Raw genomic sequence first — 18,454 nt, 5'->3', positions numbered from 1 at the left:
AACTTGACATATGAAGGTATTTGTTTAACCACATCCAATATAGGAATATTGACCTTCACTTGTTTCAACACCTCTAAAATGTTCTTAGAGTTAGAGAGAGGTTTTAGTGCAACCAGCCGTTGGGGGAATGGGGCAATTAGTTTGCCTGGAAGTTCTAGTTCTAATTCTTGTAGAGCAGTGCTAGGTCTATTCTTGTTATCCTCTTCCGAGTCCTTAGGCTTTTCAGCCCATACCGGAATAGATTTGTCAATGGTCTTCCCACTCCTAAGAGTGGTGATAGATTTAGCTTGCTCCATCTGATTTGAAGAGCTTGGGTCGCTAACTTCTTATTGTTGTTTTTGATTGGGAAGAGGTTGAACTGGAAGGCCCCCCTTATTCCCAATCGTATTGCTTGTGTCAAGCCCTTGTATGGCTTTTGTAAGGTCTTGAAAGGCTTATAGCATGCCCTGATTAAAAAGCCCTTACTTTTGAAGATGTTTTAGAACTGGATCCTCTTGAGATTGTTCTTGATTTGGAATTTGGTTAAAAAAACCTTAGGGGTAGCAGTTTGTCCATTCTTCCAACTGAAGTTTGGATGATTTCTCTAACTAGGATTGTATGTATTGGGGGTAGGTCCATTAAAAGGTCTTTGGTAATTATTCACAGCATTGGATTGCTCATTCAACACCTCTTGAAAGGCAGGTATTGTTGGACAATTTTCATTTGTGTGAATGTTGCAAGCACAAATATCGCAAACAGTTTCATTAGCCTTATCCTTCTTTAATTCCATGGCCTCGAGTTTTCTGGTGAGTTAGCCACTTTAGCACATATCCTCGTCCTCTTTCAGGAGATACACTCCACCCCTCTCTTTGGATTAAGTCAACCTAAACATGATGTTTGATTTTGGGGAGACATCCCATGATTGTGTGTTTTCAGCAAGTTTATCAAAGTAGTCTCACACGTCATCGACACTTTTATTCATAAATTCCCCATTATACATTGTCTCGACTAATTGGCGCATGGGAGATGTCAGTCCATCATAAAAAAAGTTCGTGATGTGCCACGTTTCAAAACTGTGTTGTGGGCATGAACTGAAAACATCCTTGAACCGCTCCCAACATTGGAAGAATGTTTCATCTTCCTTTTTGAGCGAAGTTCATGATCGACTTTCTAAGCGTGTTCGTCTTATGGTATAGGAAAATTTTCTTTATGAACTCCCTTGTCATGTCATTCCATCTACCAATGGATCAAGGACGTAGTGAATATAACCACATCTTAGCTTTCTCTTTCAAAGAAAAAGGAAAGAATTTCAGCCTAACCATGTCGTCAGACACGTTAGGAAAATATAGAGTGGCTATAATCTCGTCATACTCTTTCAGGTGTAAATATGGATTTTCAAATTCAAGCCCATCGAATTTCGGAAGGAGTTGGTTCACCCCTGGCTTAATATCCATGTCATGTATTTTCTAAAAAAAACATGCATGAGAGCGTACTCACTGTCACGCCCCAAACCCTGAAATCGGATTCACAAGAATCCCGATTGCCGAATTCGGTGCTGACAGCCTCTGTAGTACCCCATTCTCGGCTCCTAGCGTCCATATGCCAGATTCCAATCCTGGGGTCCTACAAGGAGGGATTTTTTTTTGTATATACATTTAACTCGTAATAAGCATAACCACAAGATTACCCAATTCACAAAGGCAACATCATCATCACATATCCAGTAATATAATCATTTGGGTACAATGCTGAAAGGAAATACATAATTAAAAACCAAGCTCCAGAAGACCGTTGCACACTCCAAGCTCAATACTGCTACAACCTAACATCACCTGCACGCATCTATCGTGCATAAGCTTATAGAAAGCTTAGAGGGTGGTGTAAGTGTGTACAAGGTAAGTGCCAAGCATTCAACATAATAACATCATTATATAAGACCAGAAATACCGGTAATCCATAAATCATACAATATCAGAATAAGCAGAAATATATTGATAAGATCATGAATTATCAGAGTAAGCAGGAATATTGAGAAGATCATACGATAACAGAGTAAGCGAAAATACGGACAAGTCCATGAGTCAATCAATGTCAGAATATGCAATATAGAACCACTATGCAAATGAGGAATCATAGATAGCTAAATACCAGATGCAGAGGATACAATACAATATACATTCCTGATGAGTAACATGAATAGCGTCAGCCATACCTAAACCATATAAATGCAGAGACTCAATAGCCCAAAATGCCATATGCCGCGAATGTTCTGCAATATGCGGTGCGAATGGAATGACCATACTGGAGTGTGAAGTCAGGATGATGGTACGTAGTATCGCAGGCTATGGGGTCCATCACAAGGGACTTCTATCCAAACCAGTCTCATACCTAAATTTGGATAGTTAGACTCAATGTGGTAAACTCCTGATCTCAGGTTAGTCGCGCGGCCCAACCGAAATCCTGGCCATTGCAAAAGCACTCGTAACAAATAGTTGCGCACCACCAACCCGAGTGGATAGTGAATGAATGAATGCATGAATGAGTATGCAACTCCTACTCACTAAATCCACATATCAGTACAGTTCATCTCTAGGATCATCACCGGGGTTTAATACACTCCAAATGGCACTGCCGCTCTCCCAGCCGCACAGTCCAAGTGAGCATAAGAAACCTCACTATCCGCCTTGCCAATAGTCTGCCAATACCTATCCGGCACGTCGATAGCGGACCCATTCACGAGCTGGTCAAACTCAGCCTAATATTGCCCCCTACCCTCGGGCGAGTAAGGCCACACCCCCTCCCAACCGACCACGACACAGTGGGAGACGCGGCCTCCTGGTATTCAGCACTCGGGCGCTCATGCATCCACTCGGTCTCGACGTTGGGGCGTCTCCTGGCCATGGAGGTTTAGGGATTTTCACCCAGGGACATCTATGGTGCCCGTATGTTAGAACCAAACATTTTCGGTGTCCTATTTAGCCATCCACGATATGCCTGTGGAGGCTACGACCCTGATGTCGCTAGGGCATACAGTAATCATAATGCGAGATGCATGAGTCATACAATCCAGTCATGCATCAGTCCTGCACATACCGCGTGCTCATGTGAGATAACCTCCACCTATCAGGGAATCTCATAACAACATGCTCAATGACATATGCAATGATCAACTACCTCTCATAGCAAACATGCAGATGATGCGTATGGGCATGTATCATGATGCTATGCTGTCACATACTCATAACCGGTATCCACAACCAGCATCGATAATCGACCTCGACTGTGTGGACATTTAACCAACATTGCCCCCAAGGAATGGCCTACATAGAGTCAAACATATAATGGGCCCACGGCCTCACATAAGGGCCTAATATACAACACAATGAGTCTTACTCAAGGGCCACATATACACACAGGTGGACCCTGCTCATGGGTCTAATACATATCACAATGGGCCTTGCCCATGGGCCCCAAATACAGGACATGTGGGCCCTCCACATGGGTCTTGAATACATCAAATGGACCATGCATCATAGGCTTAATACATATCACAATGGCCCTCAACTACGGGTCACATATACATCATATAAGTCTCGACAATCGGCCTTGGCAGTCGAATTCGATACTCAGAATCGGCCAATATAATCGACCTTGACAAATCGACACCGATAATCTACATTAATAATTAGCACCGATAATCAGCATCAATAATCAACACCGACGACCGGTCACATAGACAAGACTGGGTCTATAGATGAACATATGATCAACCATAATATAAAGATCAACTCTCGGCCGTGGTTATATCAAATCTGGTAACATGGAGCCATCCGTCCATGGTAAATGGGGCCCACTTATTTAGGTTAACCCACGAAGAGAATAATGAGAATGGGCCTGATAAGGCCTAAGGAAGGGTCACAATGTGGACATCTAACCATCACTGCCCAATAATGTGGACATTTAACCAACATTGCTCCCTACGAGTGGTCCACATAGAGTCAAACATAAGGTGGGCCCAAATATCCAACAAGTGGGCCTCAAACAGTCATCACAGGTGGGCCTTACACATACAGCACGTGGGCCTACACATCACGGTGGGTCGATACATTGGGCCTTACCATTGGGCCTAATATACACATCACGGTGGGTGATACATTGGGCCTTACCATTGGGCCTAATATACACATCACGGTGGGTCGCATCATTGGGCCGCACCAATGGGCCTCATGTAATTCAAGTCGGGCCTCAATAAATGGGTCGGAAACATATCACAATAGGCCACGACATACGGGTCAGAAATACATCGCAATGGGCCGCACTAATACATCTACGTGGGCCTCTTTATATGGGTCGCACCAAAAATCATTTCAATAGTTGTAGGTGTAACATGTGTATCACTACACCCATGGCCCACGTATGATGATCAGCACTGGTACAAACAAATTCATGTAAATCGGCACCAACTAAACATTGTCGAGCACTATCCCAACATTATGGATGAGGTGGATACAAAATACGAACATCTAGGCGGGCCGCACAAGTGGACGGTGTGGGTGAAGTACACAGCATGGTGGGCCTGTACAGTGTAGGTGGGCCCAGTACATGCAGCAAGCGGGCCCTGCGCCATCAAGACGGGTAGATGGTGCAGATATACAATACATTTATCATGGCGGAATCACTCATTGAAAAGGGCCTTATATACATCATATCGGGTCTCGACCCATGAGCCCCAAATACATCTAATGGGCCGTAACACAGGGACCTCATATATAATAAGGTGGGCCTTAACAATGGTAAGTGGGCCACACCACATGGCCACGTGTATATCAAATGAGCCACACTCAAATATAAGTAGTGATAATGATTTCCGCTACTAAAATTTTCAAGGCCCGCCATAACATTTATTTCTCATCCAATCTAATCATAAGATCTCAAGGATTTCAAAGATAGCCGTTCAATCCTCACCGTGCACTATGGTCTACTTGATAAATAAATCTGTCTTATTTTCGTCCCAAACCTAAAAATCATTTTCCAAAAATGGTTGGACGGTTGGATGAAACACATGTCCCATAGGGATGGAAGGTATAGATAAGTCACATATTCCGTGATGGAGGCCCACAATTGTGGACACAACACATACATAAATGGGTCTTAAGTAAGACCCACCAAAATGTTTACTTTCCACCCAACCTAGGGCCCAACATACTGTCCATCCAAACTGGGGCCAACATGATGTTTATTTTTCCATCCAAACTGGTCATAGGGTCACATGGGCCTAGGGCCCACTGTAATATTTATTTGCATCCAACCTGTTGATAAGGTCATATAGACCTGGGGCCCACCATAATGTTTATTTCCATTCAAACCTGTTGATAAGGTCATACAGACATGGGGCCCACTACAACATTTATTTTTTTCTCCTAACCTGATGATAGGGTCACACGATCATGGGACCCACTGAAATGTTTACTTGCATCCAATCTGTTGATAAAGTCGCATGGGCCAGGGGCCCACTGCAGTGTTTACTTACCATACAACCAGTTTATAAGGTCACGTGGGCCGTTGGCCCATTGTAATATTTATTTGTCCACCAAACTTTTGGTACGATTATGTGGTCCTAGGGTCCACCGTGATGTAGTTCACAAATCCAACCCGTTCATTGTGTGTGTCCCACCAATTTAAGGGTCTAAACCGAGTTTCAGGTGGGTCCAAGTTGCATGTGGACCCCAGCAGTTGATTCCATGTGGCTTGGCATACCACCACGTGAAAGGTGATGGTGTGGGCCATCCGAGAACTTTTTATGACTGATTTTTGGAACCAACGCATTATAAAAGGGGACCTATTAAATGAACGGCATGGATGTAGAACATACATCATGGTAGGGTCCACAATTGGGGCCAAAGGGGCCCTCGTTAAACCTATTTAACGTTGGACGTCCAGGAGTCTGGACGTCCAGGTGTATGTATATTTATTATTATTATTATTATTTTAATTTTATCTTAGGTGGGACGCACATTAATAGATCTACTCTGTCCATTATATGTGTCCCATAAAATCAGAGATCCAAACCAAGTTTTAATCACATCCAAAACTCAGGTAGGCCCCACCAAATGATTTTATATGTTTAGGCATGTTTTAACATGATTTTAGATGGTGTGGCCCGCCTGAGTCCCGTATAAGGCTGATTTTTGGGATGGACATCTGGATTGTGGGGACCCATCAAATTCATGGTGTTGATGGTCGAAACACATCACGGTGTGGCCCACAACTAGGGCCATGCGGCCCTGCCAGACTGCCCGCCCGCCAGCCGTAGGCAGCGCCTGCACGTACTGACAGTGGCAGTGCTGCTGCTGCTGTTGGCTTTTTTTTTTATTGAATGTCGTTTTCTTACGGATTTTCACAGGTGGGGCCCTCATCAGAAAAATCCACTCCATTCATTGGCTTCCATACCCCAAGACCATCCAAACAAGCCCGATATGTAGCATATTTTTGGCGAATAAAAACATTTAGGCAGATTTTAACGGTAAACATTATTATTTCCTATGGTATGGCCCGCTTGATTGTCAGATCAGCCTCATCTTTTGGTTCAACGCCTAAAATGAGCTAAGAAGTCAAATGGACGGCGTAGATTTTATACATACATCAAGGTGGGGTCTGCATGAGCAGCCCACCCCAAAGCACTCTTCCTTTTTCTTTTTTTTTGTTTTTTTTTTTTACACCATCATGTCAGTACGCACTCCTGATACCCGCTCTCAGTCCAGCGTCTCATGGACGCTGGACAGCATGGATATAACACAATCATCATGGTGGGTCCCACGTGTAGGTGGCCCACGTGTCATCAGGGTGGGTCCCACATGAGCGTGGCCCACCGTTCTTAAATCAATTGATGTTTGTGTGTTTCCACCACCATAAGGTAGGGTCCACATGATTTGGACGGTTTGGGTGAAACATACCTCAAGGTGGGGTCCATCCAAGTGGGCCACACATGACACGAAAAAAAGAGAAGGAGGAAGAAAGGACACCCACATTTGATCTGCTTGGACCTCTTCTTCCATCAATGCATCCTAGAGCTCTAAATGGTGCATTTGAACGGTGGAGATTGATTTTGGAGAGTGGGATTGGGTGGTAGAGAGTGGGCCACACCAAGCTCCTCCATGGAAGCCATGGACGTTGGAGCTCTTGGGGTTGTTTGGAGAATGAGAGAGAGATGAGAGAGAGAGGAGTGAGAATGAGATGGGTGATGGGAGAGAGGGATGGTGCATGTTGACTTTTGGGTGAAAAAAGAATGGGTGCCATGCCTTGTTGGTGAAAAGGGGATGGCTAAGTAAGGTTGTGTACTTAAACTTGATTAATGGATTGATGTGACATTTAGGGTAGAGATTCTCTTGAAAATTACGACGCGCAGTGTTTTCTCGAATCGAACGCGGGCCCACATTTCCTGGCCTGAGTATCGCCTCGGCGAGCGAGACGCGGCGTCGGAATCGCAGCGACTGCGCAGTCGCAAGGGTATAGGTCTCGGGTCGAGCTGACACTGGAATACGAGATACCACTAGGGGTCGCGCGCAACTGCCAATAAAAGATCGCGGGTCGCCAAAATTCCACCAGGAGGACCACGGAAGCCTACGGGACGGTACGGGCTAGAATACGGGGCTTACACTCACCCTTGCCGGTTGTAAATAATCTCATCAAGTATGAGGCAGGGGTGCTTGATGCACCTCATTCTCATCCTGGACTTCCTCAGCCCTAAGTTGAAGTTGTTGATTTACCAGTTGATTTGCAGCCATCACTTAAATTAACTCTGAGGATCTCAAGTGGTATCTAATCCTGTGATGGATAGATAACCCTTCAACCAATCCTCCTTCACTCAAAAGACGTCGAGTGTTATCACGGACCCACTTGGGCATGAAACACTCTCAACCCTCAATTTCAGAATATATCCTAAACCTCAAAAAGAAAAGGGGTAATAGAAATCTAGAAATAGAAAGAGAGAGAATTAGAAAGAAGTTACCAAATTAGATGTTCCTAATTAAAATCCTGCAAAACAAAACAAAATTAGTCAGTTTTTAAAACTGAAAATAGTAAGTTTCTAAATCTAAAATTAGAAAGTAAGTTAGTTTCTAAAAGAAATCCTAAAATTAAAAAGTTTCTAAAAATAAAAAACAAACCTTAACAGAAAACAAAAAAATTAAAAAGAGGTCACCAATTTAGAAAGTCTATATCAGGATCCTACAAAACAGGAAAGTTAGGTTAGTTCCTAAAAATCAAACAGAAAAACCTAATCCTACAATTAGAGAATATTAAAACCTAATCTTAAACTAATCCCAAAACTAGCTAATCTTAGAAAAACGCAACTGTTAGCCCCTGACAATGGCGTCAAAAACTTGTTCACAACCCCAAGTGTAGGTTTGTAATGTAGTAATAATCTCGGTAAGACTGAGGTCAAATCCACAGGGACTGAACCTTATACGTATTCTGAAAGTAACTGTAACTAGAACTAGAACTAGAAGAAGATGTAATCTAAATATGGAGAATGTAAGAGAATAATTGTAAATTATGTAACTAAAACTTATAAAATTCAAAGGTGGGAAACTAGGGTTTTCAAGGATCCACTTGTAGAGATCAGGGCGATTTATACTTGATTCATGAACACAACTGGAATCAGAGTCCCATCTTCATCCAATTGGAAGATATCTCATTAAAAATCAAATCTGAACTTCCTTTGATCTAGTTCTCAATGGATGAAAGGTATTAGAACTAGAATTGAATCTATCACAAAACCATGCCCATAGGACAAAACAAACAACAGAATTTACCAATCCACAACCAATCCGAGAGAATTGTGAAAGTTAGGGAAGATTCCATCATACAACCTTGCCCAGGAGATGATGTTGAACAACAAGATTTCCTAAAATCACAAATATCAACAAAAAGAATATACTCAAAGCTATCGCAAATTCATTGCAATTTAAGTCACAACAAATCATTAAAAACTGAAAGTATTTCTTATAATCAAACTAAAATCAAAGAGAGTTCAACAATATGAATTAAAGTAATAGAAAATAACCCTTCACGCTACAAGCTTCACCTCTTAGCCCTAGCTAAGAGGTTTAGCCAATCATAAACATGATTAAACTAAAATCTCTTAATAAAAACTAACTAAGAAAAACTAGAAAAGGGGAGGAAAAACTCTTTGAAGACGGCCGCTCCACGCTCTCTCTCTCTCTCTTCTTGTTCACTTCCACCTTTTCTCCTTTTTTTCATTCTCCCCTGCTCACCCCTTTATATAGGTTGTTCATAAGTCAGCTGGGGTCGAAAAAACTGACCCTATTTCACACTTTCGCTCGAGGTGAAACCAGACGCAGGGATCTATGTGACTCGCCGATCGTTTGGGACCCCTTTCTTTTGGCCTAGCTGTGGTCGGATTTTCTGATCTACCATGTGCAGCCACCTAATGGATGCAGATCTCTGCTCTTGGTTGCAGGGGGTTCGGACTCCACCTCACGTAATCTGTTAATCGTTGGATCAGTTTATCAAAGTGGCGATTGCGCTAGCCATCTTCGACAGGATTCCTTCAGGTTTGGTTCGGTGGGCCCTTGGTATCTGATGGACGGTTCTGATTCATCCCTCTCTTTCGGTGATTGGCCCCACCGAATCCCCGAATCTCCTTTGGTTTGAATTCGCAGCCGTGGAAACAGGGTCCCAACGCTGTTCGAATTGTAGACCAATCTGTGCACGTGCGGGTCATTGTCGACATGCAAACCCGACTAGGGTGGGGTCAAAATCTCCCTTTGAACAGGATAGACGGTCTTGATTTTCCCCACAGATGATAATGGTGGCCCACCTCTCACCTAAGCAGACAGTGCTTGTGGCTTCTACAAACGCAGGAGACGTCTCCCTTTCGGATTAGGTAGAATCAAACGTCCCTTGACCGGATTCCCAATCCCATGCGATGCAGATGTGCATCTTTTGTGCACTCGCACGCCTCCAAGTGTGGTGTCCATGGTGATGTAATGGGAAATCTGCACCATTCATTCGTTCTTCCAACTATTTTAAGGGGTTAAGCCCAAATTTGAAGTAAATCCAGAGATTAGGTGGCCCAAAATTAATTGTTGATTTGTCCACTGGCTTTGGCGATTCTTGAGCGTTAAATCCATGCTTTTAGCATCCTTTTCAATCCAAGCTCTTAAATTCACCTTGCAACATAAACATAGTTAAAATAAAACATTAAGCATTATCATGTTTATAAAACCAAGTAATAAATGGGGTCTGATATGCAATATCTGACCCTCAACAGAAGTCTGGCAATTAAAATCAACTCGGATTCAGCTTGCTCGACCAATCGAAGATCTATTAGATCTTATCCCACTCAAAATTGAAAATTTGTTGGAACTAAATCCGATGCTTAGGTCAGTCGAAGGAACAAACTTTTTGCCTATAAATTGAGGTTCTTTCTCAATCTGAAAATGCAATTCAAGCCTATCAAAGTCCTTATTCAAGAGAGAGAGAAGCCTCATTTATTGTCAAGCTATCAAGCGATATTTATAAATTTTTTTATAGCTTTTCATTAATTCTTTCATCTCAAAACTCTACCATTTTGATTCTAAAAAGAGTGTTTACTCTTATTGAGATTTAAGGGAATTAATGCAAGTAGTCTTTAGTTTAAACTTAATTAAAATCAAATAGAACTCTGGACCCTTTCTATTGGACTGAACATCGAACATTCGTCATTCAAGAAAAGCATTCTATGACTACAGCTTCTTTTACGGTGAAGATAAGTATTGTTTTTTACTTTGTATGTGGTTTTTTCTAAGATAGTCAGAAAATATGTGTTAGTTTTTCTAAGATATCCAGAAAATCTCAGTGAGGGGTTTCTTTGTTTGTGATAGCCCGTTAAAATCATGATTGTATCAAGTTTTGAGTTGACCCTGTGAAAACCTTATTCATAGTGACAGCTGATATTACATGGTTAGTAATCTTAGGAGTGGAGTAGGTGTGGCTGTTTGAGAACAATTGTTGAAACACCGAACCACTATAATTCTTGGTGTTATGGTGAATGTTTTTATTATTTTTGTAGTGAATGGTTTTAATTTCTTTTATGTAAAAGTGGTGAATGTTTGTAATAGATAGTTTTATTTACTCTTGCTTAGTTTCAAATTTTGATTCTTATTAAATTCATGAAATAAGGTTGTCCTGCCTAAATTTGTTTGGGTGAATGTTGTCCTACGAATCAATTTGAATCAACGTTTCAATACTAGTGCAATTGAGATCTCTGATTTATTTATTATTTAGCACTTTATTCGATTATTTAGCATAGTCCTATTTGTTCACAACCCCAAGTATAAGGTCGTGATGCAGTAATAATTTCGATGAGACCGAGGTCGAATCCACAGGGACTGAACTTGTGTGTCTTCTGAAAGTAACTAGAACTAGAACTAAAGGAAGATGTAAACTTAATTCTGAATATTTTGAGAGAGTAATTATGAATAGATCAATTAAAAACTAATAAATTTAAAGGTGGTAACTAGGGTGCCAAGGATCCACTTATAGCACTTAGGGTGATACTATACTTGATTCAAGGACACAACTAGAATCGGAGTCCTATCTTATCTAGTTGGTGAAAAGAGATTTTTTAGATCACTGAACTTCTCATGGATCTAATCATCAATGGATGAGAGTTGTGAGGATTTGGAAGTGATTCCATCACCTAACCATGCCTAGGAGATAAGGTAAACAACAGGATTTACCAATCCCACAACTAATCATAAGAGAATTGTGAAGGTTAGGAAGGATTCCGTCATCCTACCATGCCCAAGGTACGATGGTGAACAAAAGGATTTCCTAATTTCACAATCTCAATTCAAGAAAAGAAGATATCTCAAGTAATCGGTGATCTATTGTAATTTGTAACAACAAACCATTAAAAATTAAAAATATTCCTTTATAATCAAACTAGAATCCAAAAGAGTTTAACAAAATATGAATTAAAACAAAGCAAACATCCCAATCATGCTACAAGCTTCACCTCTTAGCCTTAGCTAAGAGGTTTAGCCAACCATCAACATAATTGAACTAAAAACTCTTAAACAAAACAAAAAGACCAACTAAAGAAGAAGAAGAAGAACTCCCGGACGGTGGCTCTACCCTTTTGCTCCACTTCCCAAACCCTAGAAGATGCTTAGGAACATCTTATGGACTCTTATTTATAGTTTTGCAACTCTAACTTTCACACCGAGTTGGAAAAATTCAGAACCTACCTCAAATTTACATAGTCTGTGTGCTGTCCACATAACCTTAGACGAGTCGAGGAAAACCTTCGATTAGTCGAGGGCACCTTTGACTAGTTGAGGGTTTTCTTCGACTGATAGAGGATGATAGAATTTTAGAAGATTTTGTCACTAGAGTTCGACTCGAGGAATCGTCGACTAGTTGAGGGACTAGTCGAGGAATCTTTGACTAGTCGAGGGACTAATTAAAGGAGGCAGATTTTTAGGGTTCATTTTCTTCACTTCAAGTCAATGCTCTTCATTCCTCACTTGATTTTCTTGGATATTTGGCATGTGAATTCTTCATTCTTGGTCTCATAAGATCCATCCTAGGCTTTAGTGATTCTTAAGCGTTAAATCCATACTTTTAGCATCCTTTTCAATCCAAGCTCTTAAATTTACCCTGCAACACAAACATGAGTAAAATAGGACATTAAGCAGTATCATGTTCATAAAATCAAGATATAACTAGGGGAAAATATGCAATATTTGAGTCTCAACACTATTCACCCCCCTCTAAGACTTCTTAAGCTCGCCTTTTCAATTGGTATCGAAGCTAAGTTGCTCATTTTTTTTGGATTAATTTTCTTGAGTTAAAGATCTAGAGCTTTAATTATGTCAAATTTCGATAGTTTATCTATTACTAGGCCATTACCTTTTAATGGCTCTAACTATTCATACCGGAAGGTCGGAATGAGAATTTTTCTAAAATCCATAGATGAAAGTGTGTGGCAAGTCACTGTGATTAAATGGAAACCTCTCATGGCTGAAGTATTAGGTAGTGATGGAACTAAATCTATAAGAGACATTGTATTCTATTTATGGACTGCAGCTCAGAAAAGTGAAAGCAGTACTAATGCTAAAGCCTTAAATGTCATAACTTGTGTTCTATCGCCTGATGAATTCAAAAGAATTATTTCATGCGATACAGCTAAGTAAGAATGGAATATTCTTGAAATGACATGTGAAGGAACTTTTATAGTCAAGAAATCAAAAGTTCAAATCCTCACTACCAGATTTGAGGAAATCCGTATGGAAGAAAATGAAACTTTTATGGACTTTTATATAAAACTAAATGACATAGTAAATTCCATGTGGGGTCTAGGAGATGGAATCCCAGAAAGTAAGGTTTGTGCACAAGTACTGCGATCTCTTCCTGAGATAATCAATTCTAAAGTTACTGCCACTTAAGAATTGATAGATACTGATCTTATGAAGGTTGTGGAGCTAGTTGGCTCTTTACAAACATATGAGTTAAATTTTAAAGCTCCTAAAGCTAAGTCTGTTGCTCTTAAATCTTCTAAATCTATTTCAAAAGAAACTAGTTCTAATTCTGATTTTGAAGAAAAAGAAGATGATACGGCAATGTTAGCTAAAAAGTTTTATAGAATTTTCAAACATAAGAATAGATCAGATTTTAATAAATCAACTGATAAAAGAAAAGAAAAATCTAATTTTTGAAAATCTAAAACCAAGGACAGTCAATGTTTCAATTGTCATGAATATGGGTGTCACGCCCCAAACTCAGAAACCTGCCTCACAAAATTCCCGATCACCGAATCCGGCGCTGACAGCCTCCGTAATACCCCATTCTTGGCTCCCGACACCCATATACCAGGTTCCGATACTGGGATCTTACAAGGAGGATTTTCAACATGAATTTGTTTCATAATAAGCATAACCATAACCATAACCCACGAACAGTAACAAGAACACCATCACAAAATCTACTATGATCAAAACTTTAAGTACAATACGTAAGGGAAATACAATATTAATATCAAAAGCTCTAGAAAATAGCTGCACACTCCAATCTTAATGCTGTTGTGGCGTCCTAACATTACCTGCACTCAACGATCATACATAAGCTTATAGAAAGATTAGAGGGTGGTGTAAGTGTGTGTGCAGGGTATATGCCAAGAATGTAATATTAAAGTAATGCGAAAACATGTTGGTAAGTCCATGAATATTATCAGTCGTACCAAGGCTATACGATGAAGGAATGAATGCTATCGGCCATACCAAGGCCATGCTGTGCAAGGCATGAATGTTGTTGGCCAACTAAGGCCATGCGATGCAAGGCCTACGTAGCTAAATGTCAAATGTAGTACAAGCACACCAGTCCTCAGATGGAATACACATATCAGTATAGCTCATCTCTGAAATATCACCGGGGTCTAATACACTCCAAACCAGATTGCAGCCCTATCGCGTGTAATAAGGTGAGTGGAAGAAACCTCATTATCTATCTTACAAGTAGTCTGCCAATATCTACCCGGCAAGTTGATAGCGGACCTATTCCTTGAGCTGGTCAAACTCAACGTTTTCCCCTCCTCTCGGGTGGGTAAGGCTATACCCCCTTCCAACCGACCACGACATAGTGGGAAGTGCGCTTCATGGTATTTGACACTTGGTGCTCATCCATCCACTCAGCCTAGACGTTGGAGCAACCTCCTGGTACCATAAGGGTTTAGAGAATCTCACCCAGGGACATCTATCGCGCCCCATGTAGAACCAAAATATTTTTAGTGTCCAATCCTACCACCCACGATATGCCTGTGGAGGCTATAGCCATGATGTCGCTAGGGTGTACAGTAATCATAACACACAATACAAGATACATGAGTCACACCATCCAGTCATGCATCAATCCTATGCATACTGCGTGCTCATGTAGGGCAACTCTGTCTATCAGGGAGTCCCATAAACAATCCGTGGCATATGCTATGATCAATCACTTCTCATAACAAGCATGCGAATGATGCGTATGGGCATGTATCATAATGTTATGCTAACACATACTCAGTGATAATTGACCTATATATATATGGCGGGGTCCATAGAAGAACAGCAGATCCATAACATGAAGGTCAGTCCTCAACTGTGGATATACCAAATTTGACATCGTAGATCTTACCATCTATGGTAATGATATACTCTCTTCATGACATGGATGGGCTTATGGATAAGGAGTGGGCTTCCTCGCCCGTTCCAACACGTAGCAAATTGGGCTTCCCAATGGGCCCGATATGCATAAGGTGGGCTCTATGACCTTGGACAAATCTACAAGGCATGATGGAAACAACAGCAATAATGGGGGCCCAACATTTGGGGTAAGCCCAATGAGGTGGGTCATGTTAATATCAATGGGGGCCCAATGAATTAGGATAGCCTAATAAGGTGAGATGGATCATACTAATAATAGTGGGGGCCCATCAATTTGGGTTAGTCCACTAAGGGGAGATGAGAATGGGCCTAACAATGGGCCTTAGGGAGATTACAATGTGGGCATTTAACCACCATTGCTCTTACAATGTGGACATTTAACCATCATTGCTCCCAAGGCTAGGCCCATTTAGAATCTATCCTATAATGGGGTCCATGGTCCTTATATTAACTAGGAAAATGAACGGATATCATGAACACCATCACATACATCATGGTGGAATCACACATCACAATTGGGCCTCATCACATAGGCCACATATGCACCATAATGGGCCCCACACAAGGTCTTCATATACATCACAATGGGCCTCATACAAGGGCTACATATACATCACATTGGGCCTCTTATACATCACATTAGGCCTCACATATATCACATTAGGCCTCATCATATGCGCCTCACATATATCACATTGGGCCTCACACGAGGGCCACATATACATCATATTAGGCCTCACACAAGGGCCTTACTTGCATCACATTGGGGCTCACTACATGGGCCTCATATACATCACATTGGGCCTAATGGGGCAGCCCATAATCCAGGAAAAACAGATGGGCAGCCTGTATATACAATAAGGTGGGCCTTATACATTGGCAAGTGGGCCCACGTGAGTGGCCCACCACAGTTTGAACCAAACTAATATTTGCATTTTCCTTCATCCAGGCCTGTCCAATCGAACAGGCGACATGGATACATCATACGTCACAGTGGGCCGCACAAGTGGACGGTATAGATGAAACGCGTACAGCATGGTGGGCCCACATCTAGTGAATTGACAGCATGGATATACACGTACATCATGGTGGGCCCACAACCAGAACACATCCATCATGTGACCCCTATGGATGGACTGTGTGTATATAACACATATATCACAACCAGCCACACCATACAGGGGTCTGGATGGTATGGATATACAGCGCATGCATCATCATGGGTCGCACCGTCCAGGGATGGACGGTGCAAATACAACACATCATTAAGGTGGGCCCCACCCCACAAGTGCAGCACGTGTAGGGTGGGTCCCAAGTCCAGCAAATGGACGGACGGCGTCGCATAAAACACATACATTGTGGTGGAGTCCCACCGTCCAGCAGCTGGATGGTGAGGATGAAACCCATACACCAAGGTGGGTCCACATGTGTGGCCCACCATAGCTTGGGATAAAGCTGATATTTATGTTTTCTATTCATCCAGGCCAGCTGGATAGTACCAGCAATGCTAGATCGTCTAGCCAGTTACTGGACGTCAACAAGGTGGGCCTCACAAGCGGTTGACGTTTCGAACAAGAAACAAAGGCATTCGATTTGGGAGATTATCTTATTCAAATATAACAGAGAAAGAGTCTATTAAGAACAATCATCATATTATTAATACTGAGTTCATTTCCATCCTCGGGTGTCCCTTGATTTTAAGATAGATTATTTAGAAATACAAAAATTAGCAAAGTTTAAATGTCCAAGCCAGATGTCAAATTCGGCAGCACTTCGACTCATGATTTAATCATCTCTTTAAAAGGAATATTGTGTAGATTCGATTAACTAATTTCTATTCTTGAAGCTTGAACAAAAGAGGATCTGGAGATTGATCATTTTGGCAGCATATCAGCTTTTGATCATTATGGACTGCAGGGCAGTCTGGTTGCTCGGACTCGCGCAACTGATATGCTTTGCATGGGTCCGCACAAGCCATCGGCTTCTCCTCACTCCTACCTTCAGTCTTCTCTACTTCTTTGCTTCTTCTTAAAATCTTCGATTGGATCAAATGAAGGGGGAGGGGGGGTATTTATAGGCCTCCACATGTGTGAAACCTCGATCTTAGTGCCATGGGACCCACCTTTCATCAATCTTGACTGTTCATGAAAATCGTGTCCTGAAATTAGTTGTGCGAACCCGAGCAACTGGTATTTGGGTTGCGCGGACCTGCGCAATCAATATCGTTTGCATGGACTCGTGCAAACTACCCCAAAAACACTTGTTCTTCTTCTTTTTCCATTTTCTTTCTTCTTTCTTACTTTTCAATATTCTTTTCTTCAATCCTTTCTCATTTTTCATGCCTTAACAAATGCTCCCTTGATCCTTTCTTTGTCTTTTTCAGAAAAATAAAGAAAAAGGATTAATTTTCCACCCTGACTGGGTTTGCACGGACCCGCGCAATCAAGGCCCGCGCACCGTACTCGGCCACATACACGTAAATACTGTGAACTTCATTCATTCAGCACTTGCTTCAATCTATAACGAACCTCTGCCTCTTCGTCGAGCTTCTGCACAATCGACTCTAATTGTGCGAGCCCGTGCAATGAATCTCTTGCTCATGCAAGACTCCCAACCGTTGTGCTACCCTACACAAAGAACTTCATCTGTGTGACCCCACGCAATCAACCTCATCGCAGAATTCTAGGACTCTTTTGTCCTTATCATCCCTTGAACTTTGACACTTTTTCTTTGTAAGCTCAATTCTTTCTACTATACATCGCTCTCAAGCCCCTTTTGTAAGAAAGAACCATCCATCCTCTTCAAAACCCAAACAACCTCTTCACCGTTCCTGAAAATATGTAGAAATTCATGAAGAAATTTTAGATCTCCATAACCCCTTCACTAGCGATCAAATTACTTTTCCCATCAATCTGCAACATCATTGGTCAATTCTGCACAGTGAGCCTTTCGATCGTCGAAACATCTTCGTCTCTTCGTCTCTCTAGACAATTGGGTTAGAAAAGAACCCAGAATCTTAACAGGACATTTGGAAGGAAATGGACACTTCCAAAGAGCAGGCAAAATTCATAAGATGAGGTTTCTTTGCCCATTTTATGCTCCTCAATGACCTTTTCCCACCCATTATTTTGAGACAGCTCAACAACTGTTCTTTTCTGAGAGACTGCCTTAGAATACGGAGAACTTCTTAGCTATAGGACTCCTGTCTCCTCATGATTTCTATAGAGCCTGGGCCCATGGTATTGTTCAGGAGCATACTGTCATTC

The 18,454-nt window shown here is 41.6% G+C and overlaps 1 non-coding gene across 1 annotated transcript; it reads left to right on the top strand.

Annotated features, from left to right (window-relative positions):
* The first annotated feature begins 1,049 nt into the window (after positions 1 to 1,049).
* Positions 1,050 to 1,157, top strand: LOC131217858 (small nucleolar RNA R71). The gene has a single exon (XR_009157445.1). It is a non-coding gene; the product is annotated as a small nucleolar RNA R71 (small nucleolar RNA).
* The last annotated feature ends 17,297 nt before the right edge of the window (positions 1,158 to 18,454 follow it).

The sequence above is a fragment of the Magnolia sinica genome, chromosome 10, assembly GCF_029962835.1.
Source record: "Magnolia sinica isolate HGM2019 chromosome 10, MsV1, whole genome shotgun sequence".
Taxonomy (NCBI): Eukaryota; Viridiplantae; Streptophyta; class Magnoliopsida; order Magnoliales; family Magnoliaceae; genus Magnolia; species Magnolia sinica.
Note: the sequence above shows the minus strand (reverse complement) of the source record. Positions and strands in the feature narration are given on the sequence as shown.